This window comes from Pogona vitticeps, chromosome 2, assembly GCF_051106095.1.
Source record: "Pogona vitticeps strain Pit_001003342236 chromosome 2, PviZW2.1, whole genome shotgun sequence".
NCBI lineage: Eukaryota > Metazoa > Chordata > Lepidosauria > Squamata > Agamidae > Pogona > Pogona vitticeps.
Genome location: NC_135784.1, coordinates 270,472,822 through 270,487,336, shown reverse-complemented (window position 1 = coordinate 270,487,336; position 14,515 = coordinate 270,472,822). Strand labels below are relative to the sequence as shown.

Below are 14,515 nucleotides of genomic sequence, written 5' to 3'. Positions count from 1 at the left end.
AGCAGGAATGGAGGGTCATGGATCCTAACGGCAAATCTGAACCCCTTCAATGTCAAATGCAGTCCTTTGGGGTTCCCACAGGGTCATGCTCCCATGAACCTGCTCATGAATGTCAAGTTTTTGTACATTGTTGTTTCCCCATTCCAAAATGCTGACATGCCTGTCTCAAGGCTTTGTTATGGACAACAAGCACTTTAAACTAAAATATTAGAATGCTTTTGACCTTTCCCTGCATGGGAGTAATGATATTGGGTCTGGCCTCCAGGCTGAAACAGCTTGCCTACCTTTGGTCTGCAGGAGAGAGTAGCTCCAAAAAAAAACAGAGTTAATCTAGAGGACCTGAATGCTAGCCGCTGGCTCCATTATGTTTTGCCATGATGAACAAGAATCAATCAAATCAATGTGTAACAAGCAGCACAAATGGTGGCAATGCCTTGATCACTTGTTAATTTACTTAAACACATTTATCTGCCACTTTTCCTCTACCATGGAACTCAAGGCATTGTGTCAGTGGAAATGAAAACATCATCTCTGAGTTTGTTCATCAAAGTGATGCTGGAACTGTGTACCTCTCCCTACTACCAAGCAAATCAGCCAGGTCCTGCCATCAGCATGAGAGGGGACTTACAAAAGGACCTTTTGTTGAGGACCTCCCTCAGATCTAGACCTGGCTCTGTTTTCCAGGCAGTCTTCCATCTTAACATTGGTCAGGTCCAGAGCTTCTTAGCTATACCAAATTTGCTGTACCATGTACCTGTGCAACCATCATTTTTTGTAGATTGAGTTCCTTTTAAATAATTTAACTCTCAGTAAAGTGACATTTTATAAACAAGAATTCTTTAATTAACCACTCAGCATAATTTAATTAACCACTAAGAATAATAATAATAATAATAATAATAATAATAATTTATTGTCATTGTAAGTATATACACATACAACGAAATAATCACTTCTACAATACAAAATAATAATAATTTTCTTTAAAAAGAATGACTATGTGAAACTGACAAAAGGTCAAATAACTTTTATTTACAGGTGAAGGTAGAACTAGCTTTTTAAAAAACAAATAATTAAATTTTCAAATATATCATGGTATTTTTAATGAAAATAGTAAACAAAAATAATACAGAGATTACAGTACAAATCCTGAGCAAGAATAATAACCATAAAGCTATGATGACTGGTTGAAAAGTAAGGTTAAAAGTATATTTAACATGAACCATATGGCAACGTTTTCTATAAATATATTCTTAAAAATTAAGCAAATACACAACAGAATATGAACAGTGTTTTTTTTCTGTCAGTTGATGTCAGTTGTTACACATGTTCTGAGCAGTTCCCTATTTAAAAATATGAATACTGATACTGCAAATGACTCCCTGCTAAATTTTAATTTAATGCAAACATTACTAATGAAATAAATTCCATCTTCTTGAAACATATTTGTTCATTCCATCTAAGTCATTGATTTGAGCAGGCAGATTGGCTATGATGGACACATTTCTGAATCACAGTCTAAGGCAGGAAATGTGCACTTTTTCCATCTATGTATGCATGTGCAATGGGCAAACACTCTCTCCACCCAAATCATGTATTTTGTTTGAATATGAAAATATGTGAGATATCAGACATCAACCAGAATATCAACACTGAGGAAAGGAGAAAAGCCTGTATAATGAGGACAACTGCACTTGCCTTTAGATGTTTATACCATTTGCTAACACAAATGCAGTCTTGTATTTTGATCCTCAGTGCATTTACATGAGAATCATGCCCAATTCTCATGTGGTGTTGTTTTTATCCCAGAAAAATAAGGTGGTTTCACCCCATCTATATTGAGTGGTGGTTTCTTTGAATGTGATTATAGCTGGTATTTACCATGATGGAGGGAACCAGAACTACAGATAAAAGAAATCCACCATTCACATAGGCATAGTTGTTTAGATCCCATGAATTCTAAATAATTTAAATAGATACTTGTACAAAATTATAAAATGTCAGTTGATCAAAAAAGAGATGGATTAACTCTACTATTACACCCACACACACACCCACACCCACACACACCCACACACACACCCACACACGAGAGCAGTGCTAATGGAAGAGAGGAATTATAGGGGAAATTAGCATATATACATGAGAAAATATTGATGGCATCATATTTCAGTGACCTTTCCTAGCAGTGACAATCATGCAAACTTGCTAGAGCCGGACTCAAGACCTCATGGGAGGGCAGAATGTTGTGTGACATATGGAATTGTAAGAAGTTGCCTGATACCGAGTCAGATCTTCTTTGTTACATCTAACTCAGGGTTGTTTACCTTCACTGGTAGTGTCCTTTCAGGGTTTGAAGCCGGGGTCTTCCATAGTCCTGCCTGGAGATGCCAGTGACTGAACCAAGGATTTCTTGAACATGATGCATGTGCCCTGCCACTAAATTAATGCCTCCACCTATCGCAAAAAATGAAGTGAAATAACATATTTTGTTGTTATATGCCATGATCACAACTTGGTCATGTTGGCTAGAGGACTGTGTGAGATGTAGTTCAAAAAATTATCTTTTCCAAGCTCAGACCCTGGCACGAACTCTGAAGCTGAGGAACCAGTGGCAGCAGCAAAGGAGACATTAGACCTGCATGTGGAGGCAGAGAGCTCTGAGCCTGAAATACTGGAACTCTTGGGCCTCAGACCTCAGGGAAGCCAAGCGGAGACTCCTAAGCCTCAGACAAATGAGTACAGATCAAATCTGGCAGCCCCTGAACCTAGTTCTAACACTAGAATAGCACATCCTTCTTGGAGAGCCCCCATCATCCCTACAGCCAGAGTATCAGGACCAGTTGTATGCCCGGTTCAGGTTCTTGAAGAGATTAAGTTTTGGACTCGCAAGCTAAAAGCATTTTTTTTTCATTTTGTGGAAGGAAATAGATCCTAGGAGGAGTAATCTGGGCCACAATGAATGAAAAGCCTCTGCTGAGTGTCAGAATAAGTTGTTGACTTGGAGCTCTGCCTTGGGCCTGGGAATGCTTGTTCCTGGTTTGCATCTAGCAACAGAGGCTGTATCTGTTGTCTGAAACCCTGTGGATCTACTATCAATCACTCTTGGCAATGCTGTGACATTGTGTACAGCAGCTTTCTATGTTCCTGTACAGTTTTTATTGCTAGATGCAGTAGCCCTGGTGAGATGGTTGGGCCACTGAGTTTCGAAAGCACTGGTAATAAAGAACAAAATATATCCAGACCCTTATAAACGAGTATTTGGTGCTACCAAAAATAACAGCTGGGCACCTGGTTGTCAAATAACTAAAGACAGATGCTTACACACAACAGTGCAACTAGTGCTGTGCTGCCTAAGCATCCTTCTGGATTAGGGCCTATGTGTTGTTTAACTCTTGTCCAGTTTATTTGATTCTAGTAATATACAAATGCACATACATACTGTACTGGGCTTCGTTTCAGCATTTAGCCACAGTTAATGGGTGATGGCTTTTCATCAATTCATGTCAAACTCTGGAAGACAAAACAAAACTCAGTCTGGAAAAAAACAAAAGTTAGAACTTTGTTACTACAACAAGAACAAATATGCATGAAGCATACAGTTCTTTTCCACACAGGCCATGGAGGTATGATCCATGGGCAAGTTGTTATCTCTGGTTCTGCTTAGCTCCTTCATATATTTAAGGAAACAGAAACCTGTATCTGTTTTATTTATTTTCTCAGGTAGATGTGAAAAACACTGTGGATCCTTCAGATAACTCTATGAACAGAGCAGTTCACTGAATACCAAATTTGCTATCCTTTCTTGTTTAACCTGTCACTATGAAAGATAGCAGACTTCTGAGTTTTTCATCAGGCAAAACACCAAACCAACCAAACCAAACCAAAATAATATATATTTTTAAAAACCTTGTCCAAATTCATTCTTCAGTCAGAAACGTGGATGTATTATGCTCTTGGGTGAGCATGGAATCCTCTCTTCTCTGCTTTGGTAAAGAAAGGAGGACCCTGTTGTGGGGAAAGACAGAGCAGGAAGAATGCAACAAGTATAAACTTGCCAATACAGACCATATTAAACAAATTCTAGGATACTTATTTCCTAGAATTTACTTGTTTCCTAGCTATGAAGTTATCAAGGAGATGGCTAGAGAGCAGGTGGAGAGGAGATCAGTTGGCAGAAAATAGGGCTGCAGTTAAGATCATGGCCAATAAATATGGCCAATATATATATGGCCATATTTATTGGCCATGATCTTAACAGCAGCCCTATTTTATATATATATGACGAGCAGAATTGTTTCGGGTGTTCCATAATCTTTCCAGTTCTGACCATTCAATGCCTTGTTCTGAGTTCACTAGTGATCAGTTTGCAGCCATTTTTAGAGTGAATAGCAAGATCATTTGTGCTGAACTTGACCTCAGCACCAGCTTCGCTGATCTGGGGGTGATGGTTGCTGCTCCATCTCTCACTGCCCAGCTGGTTACGTTTGACCCTGTAGTAAAGGAGGAAGCCTCCAGGATGATAGTTAGCTGTAGGTCCACCACCTCCTTGCTTGATCCTTGCTCAGTGTGGCTGATTGGAGCCACGAAGGGGGCTATGATTGATTGGGTCATGAACATTGTTAATTCATTGCTGAGGGAGGGAATTTTTCCTCCTGTTTAAAAGAAGCCATAGTCCAACCCATCATCAAACACCTCCTGTTAGCATCAGACAACCTTAATAATTTCCATTTGATCTCTAATATACCATTCTTGGGCAAGGTGATTGAGAGGGTGGTGCAAAATCTGCTGCAGACATATCTAGAGGAACAGGATTGCCTTGAACCATTCCCGTCTGTATTCAGGCCACAACAGGATACTGAGACAACTCTGGTCATGCTACAAGATGACCTTGACAGGGGCAGACACACTCTGTTGATACTCTTAGATCTCTCAGCAGCTTTTGATACTGTTGACCATGGTATCCTCCTGGACATGCTCTCAAGGTTTGGATTGGGGGCCTAGCATTGAGCTGGCTCCAGTCCTTCCTTGAGGATGTCCGGATAGTATAGCAAGGAGAAGAGGTGTCGGCACTTTGGACCCTGAGATATGGATTCCTCAGGGATCAGCATTATTCCGAATGCTATTTAACATCTATGTAAAGCCATTAGGGGAGGTCATCAGGAGATTTGAAGTAAGGTTATCACCTCTGCAGTGGATGCCATCCAGATGCTTGAGCGTTGCCTGGCTTCAGGACTGGGACTAAAAGAATCAAACTGAAACCGGATAAGACAGAGATTTTACTCCTGGGGAGGACATCTGATAGGTTGTGGGGGGTGGTCCCTAGGGTGGATGGCATTGCCTTTCTGTTTAGGAACCAAGTGCACAACTTGGGTGTTCTCCTGGACCTGACTGGGAGTCCCAGATTGCAGCCATGTCCAGATCAGCCTTTAACCGTTTTAGGCTAATTGCACAACTCAGCTCCTGCCTAGATGAGGACTCCCTCAGGACTTTGGTGCAAGTCCTGGTCATCTCCCAGATCAATGACTGCAATGCTGTCTATGTGGAGCTTCCCTTGAGCCTGATCCAGAGACTTCAGCAGGTTCGGAATGGAGCAGCCAGACTGGTGGTGGGTGTGAGCAAAAATGTGACTGTATCATTACAGTTCTGGCTCGCCTCCACTGGTTGCCTGTCGTGTCCTGGATCAGGTTCAAGGTTTTCACACTTAACATACAAAGCCCTTCATGGTTTGAGCCCATGTTATTTTTCAGAGCATCTTTCCTTAAAGTCATCCGCCTGACCCACAAGATTATCTCAGTCAAGGCTTCTCTGGGTGGCCACCCTGAGGGAGGCCCATAAGTCTTCTACAAGAGGTTGGACCTTCTTTGTAGTGGCTCCAACTTTATGGAACCAGCTTCTGGAGGAGCTCTGCCTAGCCACCTCTCTGTTGATATTTAGGAGGCAATTAAAGACATGGCCTTTCAGGGAGGCTTTCCACACCAAGCCTGTCTGATCACCTCTTCCCCACCCCACCCTTTTCTCTGTCTGCTGTTTTTAGATGATTGTTCTGCACCATCTGCTTTTAAGGATTAATTGTAGTTGTATTTGTTGTAACTGCCCAGAGTAGTGCCTTGGCACTAATAGGAGCGATAGATAGATAGATAGATAGATAGATAGATAGATAGATAGATAGATAGATAGATAGATAGATAGATAGATAGATAGATAGATAGATAGATAGATAGATAGATAGATAGATAGATAGACGGACGGACGGACGGACGGACGGACGGACGGACGGACGGACGGACGGACGGACGGACGGACGGACGGACGGACGGACGGACGGACGGACGGACGGACGGACAGACAGACAGACAGACAGACAGACAGACAGACAGACAGACAGACAGACAGATAGATAGATAGATAGATAGATAGATAGATAGATAGATAGATAGATATTCTTCCAGTTTAGACTTTTTTGCCTTTCAAACTGATTTTTGAAGTTATATCAATTTTACTACAAAGTTATTAACCAATAGTATTAGTTTTACACATCTTCTCACACGCATATTTTCATTCCTACTCTAGCAAGACACCCTCTGCCATTCCACATTGCTTGACAGCTGTTCTAATTTCAAACTTTTTATCTAAGGTGGACTAACAGATTTGCTCAAGGATTGTTTTAAAAACAAAACAAAACAAAACATTGATTTTGTACAATGAAATAAATACTGTATATCCACCAGTTTTTAAAAAGACACCTACATATTTTAATGCACATCTTTAATACTTCTTTAATACTTAATACCTTCAGTGATCATTTGAACATCTAGAAACATGACAGGATGATTTACAATGAAGCATTAATAACTTGAAAGCCTGGCTAACAACAAGGCCAGTGGAGGTGATGGCATTCCAGTTGAACTATTTAAAATCTTGAAAGATGATGCTGTTAAGGTGCTACATTCAATATGCCAGCAAGTTTGGAAAACCCAACAGTGGCCAGAGGATTGGAAAAGATCAGTCTACATCCCAATCCCAAAGAAAGGCAGTGCCAAAGAATGCTCCAACTACCGTACAATTGCACTCATTTCACACGCTAGCAAGGTTATGCTCAAAATCCTCCAAGGTAGGCTTCAGCAGTATGTGGACCGAGAACTCCCAGAAGTACAAGCTGGATTCCGAAGAGGCAGAGGCACTCGAGACCAAATTGCTAACTTGCGCTGGATTATGGAGAAAGCCAGAGAGTTCCAGAAAAACATCTACTTCTGCTTCATTGACTATGCAAAAGCCTTTGACTGTGTGGACCACAACAAACTATGGCAAGTTCTTAAAGAAATGGGAGTGCCTGACCACCTTATCTATCTACTGAGAAACCTATATGTGGGACAGGAAGCAACAGTTAGAACTGGATATGGAACAACTGACTGGTTCAAAATTGGGAAAGGAATACGACAAGGCTGTATATTGTCTCCCAGCTTATTCAACTTATATGCAGAATACATCATGCGGAAGGCTGGACTGGAGGAATCCCAAGCCGGAATTAAGATTGCCGGAAGAAATATCAACAACCTCCGATATGCAGATGACACCACTCTGATGGCAGAAAGTGAGGAGGAATTAAAGAACCTTGTAATGAGGGTGAAAGAAGAGAGTGCAAAAAATGGTCTGAAACTCAACATCAAAAAACTAAGATCATGGCCACTGGTCCCATCACCTCCTGGGAAATAGAAGGGGAAGATATGGAGGCAGTGACAGATTTTATTTTCCTGGGCTCCATGATCACTACAGATGGAGACAGCAGCCACGAAATTAAAAGACGCTTGCTTCTTGGGAGGAAAGCAATGACAAATCTTGACAGCATGTTAAAAAGTAGAGACATCACCATGCCAACAAAAGTCCGAATAGTCAAAGCTATGGTTTTTCCTGTCGTGATGTATGGAAGTGAGAGCTGGACCATAAAGAAAGCAGACCGCCGACGAATTGATGCCTTTGAATTGTGGTGCTGGAGGAGACTCTTGAGAATCCCCTGGACTGCAAGGAGAACAAACCTATCAATTCTAAAGGAAATCAACCCTGAGTGCTCACTGGAAGGACAGATCCTGAAGCTGAGGCTCCAGTACTTTGGCCATCTAATGAGAAGAAAAGACTCCCTGGAAAAGACCCTGATGTTGGGAAAGTGTGACGGCAAGAGGAGAAGGGGACGACCAAGGATGAGATGGCTGGACAGTGTCATTGAAGCTACCAGAATGAATTTGGCACAACTCCGGGAGGCAGTAGAAGATAGGAGGGCCTGGCGTGCTCTGGTCCATGGGGTCATGAAGAGTCGGACACGACTAAACGACTAAACGAAACGAAACGAAGCAGAGATATCAATAGCTACTAACCAAAAAGAGATGGTCTTTGAGATAGTTAGCACCACAGCTATGGAACAATCTTTCCATGGGGATTTATCTGACTCCACGTTTGTATTTTGAGGGGTACCAGATGACCTTATGGTTCCCTCAGGCCTTTGCAATAATTTTGATTAGTGGTCTAGTCCAGTGGTTCTTAACTTTGGGTTATTCAGGTGTTTTTGAACTGCAACTCCCAGAAACCCCAGCCAGCACAGCTGGTGGTGAAGGCTTCTGGGAGTTGCAGTCCAAAAACACCTGAGTAACCCAAGGTTAAGAACCACTGGTCTAGTCGTCTTGTTTCAATGTATTAAGTTACACTTCTAGCTGAAATTTCCACCAATTATGCCAAAGATGTAGAAATAACTCTGCCTCTTTGTACGTGATCTTCTCAATTCTGTGAGATCAATCAGGCTGGTGAATGGTCTAAGGTTGCATGATGAGCCTCATAACTCTATGGGCACCCTTCTCTGGAAGTCCAAAGTCTCATTCCAACACTAGCCACAGCACCAAACTAATTATGCTGTTAGTGTTTAATAACTTACCATTGTTTTATCTTTCATTTTCATATCTTTACTGTATTTCCTTTCTGAGCCCTTGGAAAATATCTGTGTTTTTTATTATTTATTTATTTAAAATATGTTTACCCCACCTTCTCCTTAAAAGGACCCATAGTGGATATACAAATTCAGCAAATAAAAATAAAAAGGGAATAAAATTATCCCAAACCTATAGAATAAAAAGAATATAAAATCCGTATCTTTGCTTGGCTTCTCATCAAAATCATGATAGCCCCCACATTGTTGAAGCAAAACAAGATTGACCAGGGGGGGAAATAGTGTGATTCAGAGACCAACCATCCATAATGAATTCCAAGACATCATTATACACCAGTTATATTTCTACGCATAGCCAATTGCATTTCTCCTTTAAGCTGGGGGGCGGGGGAGTCCTAAATCTCAATATATGTTCATTTTATTATAACTTTCATGTTCAGCCTCAGCAACAAATTTATTTGGATTTTGCTTTCGCTCTGTCTCTATCCCTTGAGGGGGTTGCACTGGTTTTTGAAAGTATTGGAATCTAAAAATATACTATATCTAAAACATTCAGCGAAGGTAAAACAGAATTAAATTCAGCATCAAACATCAGTAGTACAAAGTCCACAGTAGGCACACAAACAAACAGACAAACCAGATCTTGTGGAAACTACCATTTTAGACTTCAACTCCCAGAGCACCCCACCCCCAGCCAGTATGACTATGGTCATACTGCCTGGGGCTTCTGAAGACTGTAGTGCAAAACGGTAACTTATCCATTTTGCTCTGAACAAAACTCACAGCAGCACACATAAAAAAGTGCTTTGAACATGCTGGAACTCATGAGAAAAGTCTTCTATGTCCTTCCTTTCATTACCCTAAATATAATCTCTTGTCTCCCCCTGGGTTCGAGTCTCATTGAACCATCTGAAACTGTATCTATTCCCATTCCCGTTGACTTTTCAGTCTTTGATTATAGCAGCCCATTCTCTATACAGATGGTGCCACCAGATCATTATTATTTGCTTCAACTGACCTTCATTTCATATCACAGACATTAGTCTGTGCAAAAGGTTTTGTTTATATTTGCAAGCAGTTGCTGCTTCCCTACAGGCTGTGATACTGTTTACATTACTCAACAGTCTAGTAATTAGCACTTTATCCTAGATATGGGAACCGCTGGTTGCACTGAACATCATATCCTTGTGATTTAGTAATATTTCTCACCCATATAAGAGCCAGAAATGTTTCTCAACCATACAGCCAAACTTAATCATGTTTCATTAACTTATTTTCTCTCCTTTATCAAGAACAGGGCACTAAAATAGTCTGAAAAAGTTTTTTTTGGATAGCGGCAGCAACAGCAACAAAACAGTTCCTGAGTGATGAGATGGGAATTGTATGGTCTGCTCTTGAGTGAGTAAAGCTTTGCAAGAGATAAGCAGAGTACAGGTTTGATCTACTTGCTACAGATGAGCTTGCTCTGATTTATTGGCAACTAGGTTTACACTAGTACTGCATACTAGTGAAATGTGTGTTTTCTTAAAAGACAATGAAGAATCTTGTGGCACCTTAAAAATTAACAAATTTATTGCTGTGTTGGCTCACATGGACAACAGATAGCCTTATCCCATACATCCAATGTAGTGAGCTGTATTCCATGAAAGCAAACACTTTAATATATGCACAGATGTTAATCCTCACTAAATCAGACCCATTGAATGAATGGGATTTGTTAGGTCAGTGTTTGTGCAAGTCCACTTGATGCAGTGGGTCCATTGTAGTTGTCATTGGATTTGGCCTATAGTCTTTAAGGTGTTACAAGACTCTTTGTTAGAACTTTAAAAAGTTCCTTTTTTGGCCTGCAACTTGCAGAATTCCACAGCCATCATGGCCATTGGCTGCGCTGACTGGGGGGGGGGGCACTCTGGGACCTTTAGTCTTTAAAAAAGACAAGCTTCCAGGTTTTGTTCTTTATTTTGTAACAGAGTAAGATGGCTACTTTTTTCAGAACAGAGTCGTTCAAAGAATTACTGTACACCAGCAGTTCTCTAGGTGGAATATGTAGATCCCTCCAGGTTCCAATGAACTATCAGAGGATATTGGGCAGTGGGGGACTCTGTTATGTCCCTCTACCTCTCCTTATTCATGTTTAGAAGGACAAGCATTCTTGCAACCAAGTTTATATGATGATCTCCCAAATGCTCATGTCACACTTCATCTGATAAATGTGGTTTCATTGCATGCATCAGTGTTATATTTGTGTTTCTCAAAGAATGCAAGTGAAGCATGGACAATATACGTGCTTGTACACCTATCTCTAAAGAGTCACATTATACCTACATCTAGGGAACTCTGGCCAATTTCCATTGAAAGGTATGAGATATATCATAGATTGCATGAAAACAAATCTGGTATGTGGGAAACAATGCATTTAATGTAAGGTTGTTTATTTCTAGATGCCTCATCTACACTTCTTTCCCATTTGTGCCAACAGAAACAAAAACCAATATGAACCAATGTGACATGCAAAACAGTTGCTGCAATTTAACTATTCCATATAAGTTGAAAAGGAAAAGAAAAGGCAGCCAAGTATGCTACAAAGGACAAGACAAATGGCTCATGGTTTGATAATCATTATAATTAAGATAAACCATCTGTTTCATAAACTATTGTGTGGAGCTGTTTCCATCTACTAGTTCTGTTGAAAGTTTAAAAAGCAACAAAGTTTTGGCAAGATCAGTAAATAAATCTTCCCCAACAGATTTAATAGATTTCTATATTGTTCCATAATATCTTATTGAATTATTTCTAGTTTCTCACTGTTATCATTCCCCCTGCCTTTTCCACTGCCACAAACACCTTTGAAAGGGCAAAATGACTTCCATTGGGACACCCTCTTCAATTGCAAGGGTCTCATGGGCTTTTCCTAATATGGAGGCAGTGCTCTAGCCATAGAAGCCACTAAACTCTCTCCAAAGCTTATATTTTTGGACTACAACTCCCAGAGTCCTCCAGGCAGCACAATCAGACTGGACAGTTCTAAGGGATGGAGTCCAAAAAAAAGAGGACACTTTCCAAACTCTGCAAAGAACCAGCTCTCTTGACCCATCATTTTCTTGTAGAAGTTTTCTTCATGGACATTTGAATCCTATTTCAACACTGGTGACAGTTGTTCTTCATCACATCTCAAAGCAGCAAGCTGGCTTTAGAGGCACAAGACAGATGCTAAGGGATATACAGCTCTTCCTTCCGCAGTCCCAATCCCTTACCATGTGGTCCTTGAGACATATTCCTCATTCTATATATTAAAAAGTAGGACTAACTCTAATTGGTGGCATGGGAGTCTAATTTACTCCTAAGTGAACCATGAGGGCATAGAGCTGATGGAAGGTGGCAGCTTCTGTAGTGCAAAACATGGACAGTTATAGTACATAGACTCACACACAAATTCTTTCCTCACTATCCTGATGCTGTGCTTTCCTACTTCATTCCAAGTCTTTATTGAAAAGAAATATTTGGTACAGTAATTTCTCATTTTAGCAGCATGAAATAAGTTTAAAATCATTTCGTATGTTCCACATACCTGTTTAGCTATGGCTTTAATTAACAATTTTACAATTGACTTACTATGGAGAATAAACATGTTTTTAAAAGTTCCATAAATCAGGAAATGGAGCAACTGCTGTTGCAGATTGAAAAGGAAGGTCACATACCGATGGTGGCCAGAAAAACAAATCATGGGAGTTTGCCACTGATTCTAAAGGCTTCTAGGTGTAATCTGTATATCTGCAGGAAAAAAAAATAACCATAATTAATACAATTTACCTCTAATTCATTTGATGTAATACAATATAGGGATCCTGTACTGCATGGATTCAGTACCAATATGATACTACTACTTTTCCTTAATCATGGTTATGAGATCAAGAACAAGACATAGAATTACACATTCCCTCCAACCTACTGTACCTTTGAGTAGATATGTACAAGATTATACTAAAATAGTGGTCATTAAATACTTCTCTTGAATATGAAATCCTCCTATTACTCCCTGTCTGGCTCTAGCTAGGTTTAGGATCAAATCCTGCACCAAGCTTAACCTGAATGCATGATTCTGTCAAGCCAGGTTTTACACACGAGCTTCACATGCTGGCTTCAGAACTTCCTTAAAGTAGGAGTCCTGGTTAACATTTAATCATGGTTAATGTCTAGGTAAATTTATCATATGACTTTTATTAAGACTGTCCACTGATAGTCCTATGGATGGTGTCACTTCCAGTCCTTTAACCTTAGTTAGAGATTGGGAACATGCTGTTTATATTGATCCAAGATGGAATATCATCTTTAAACCAAAATGGCAGCCAATCTAAAGGTATGCAAGGAAGAGGTATTTTACTCGACTGTAATGTAGATCTGTGAAAATAATGTACTTTTCTTAAGCTGTGTTACTAACTTTTGAAGCTTGTCACTTACCAAGGAAAGACAATGCAATTTCTATTTCATTTTAAATATATTATACACATGTAGGGTAGAAACCTATGCCTTCATATAAGTGAACTCAGGTTTTAATGTATTTCATTTAATACCAATAGCATAGCAGAGATAAATTTGTAGAGAGCACAGGGATTTATAAATACAGTATGGCAAAAACATCAGCTAATCCACTGGATCAAACAACATTTTAAATCGAAAGGTTTGGTATAAAAATTAAATAAACTTTGGCCTCTGGAAAGCCTCATGACAATGACGACAACATTGACAACAGCAGAATGCTCCCAGTTAATACTTGTTCAAACAGGTATTGTTAAAAATTCACCTTTAACATTGGGAAATCACCTTTCCCTATTGCAAAAATCCAAGCTAGGAGTTGCTAAAGTGTATCTTTGCAGGCATAGGAATCCCCCTCCCCGCCCCACTCAGGGCTGTTTACGATCAATGGACAGACCTAACTGAAGAAACGAAATGGCACAAATATATTACGATGAACAACTATCATATGCTCCCATAAACTTTATGTTTTATCTTCTGAAAAGCTTCTGCTATTTAATAAGATTTAGCCTCTTACTTTTAATCTCATATTGCAGTTGCAAGGAAAACTCTAGTATTGCACTGGCATGTTACACTGTTGTCATGGATACACAAGTAAGGTACATTACTTCCTCTAGTAAATAAAGATTCTGAAAGAGTGCCTGGTAGGATTTACTAGCCTTGTAGCATTGTTAGCTGCTGAGAGCTTTAAATAAGCAAATGGCTGTGGTTTTAAACTAATATGCAGGGGTGAGAGGAAGTGTGTGTGTGTGTGTTTGTGTTCTATAAAATGTTCATGCAGGTGTTACACTTTACAAGTATATTGTACTTGCTTATTGAATTTAATTTGCTTCTGTCTTGATTTTAAAAAACACAACACATGCATATTTGAATCTATTTAATATGTTTTGCAACTGTAAAGAGACACAGAATCGGAGGAGTAGGGAAATTAGTTTTGCTTCAGCAAGGTCACTGTTGGTAATGTTTATGCATGACAACAATATTGAATACAAGTTAAGAGAAGACAGCACAGTTCAGTAGGTATTGGACTTGAAGCTGATGGATCTG

The 14,515-nt window shown here is 39.9% G+C and overlaps 1 long non-coding RNA gene across 2 annotated transcripts in view; it reads right to left on the bottom strand.

Moving 5' to 3' along the window:
• Nucleotides 1-1,012: 1,012 nt before the first annotated feature.
• LOC110073986 (uncharacterized) overlaps nt 1,013-14,515 on the bottom strand; it is a 150,732-nt gene continuing 137,229 nt past the window's right edge. Inside the window, exons 6-8 of one of the 2 annotated variants that reach the window (XR_013542202.1) lie at nt 3,910-12,706; nt 3,443-3,513; nt 1,013-2,457 (exon numbers count right to left, since the gene is read on the bottom strand). This is a non-coding gene — a long non-coding RNA (uncharacterized LOC110073986). Of the gene's footprint in view, nt 12,707-14,515 lie in introns of both variants that reach the window. The other variant, XR_013542204.1, reaches the window with a different exon arrangement.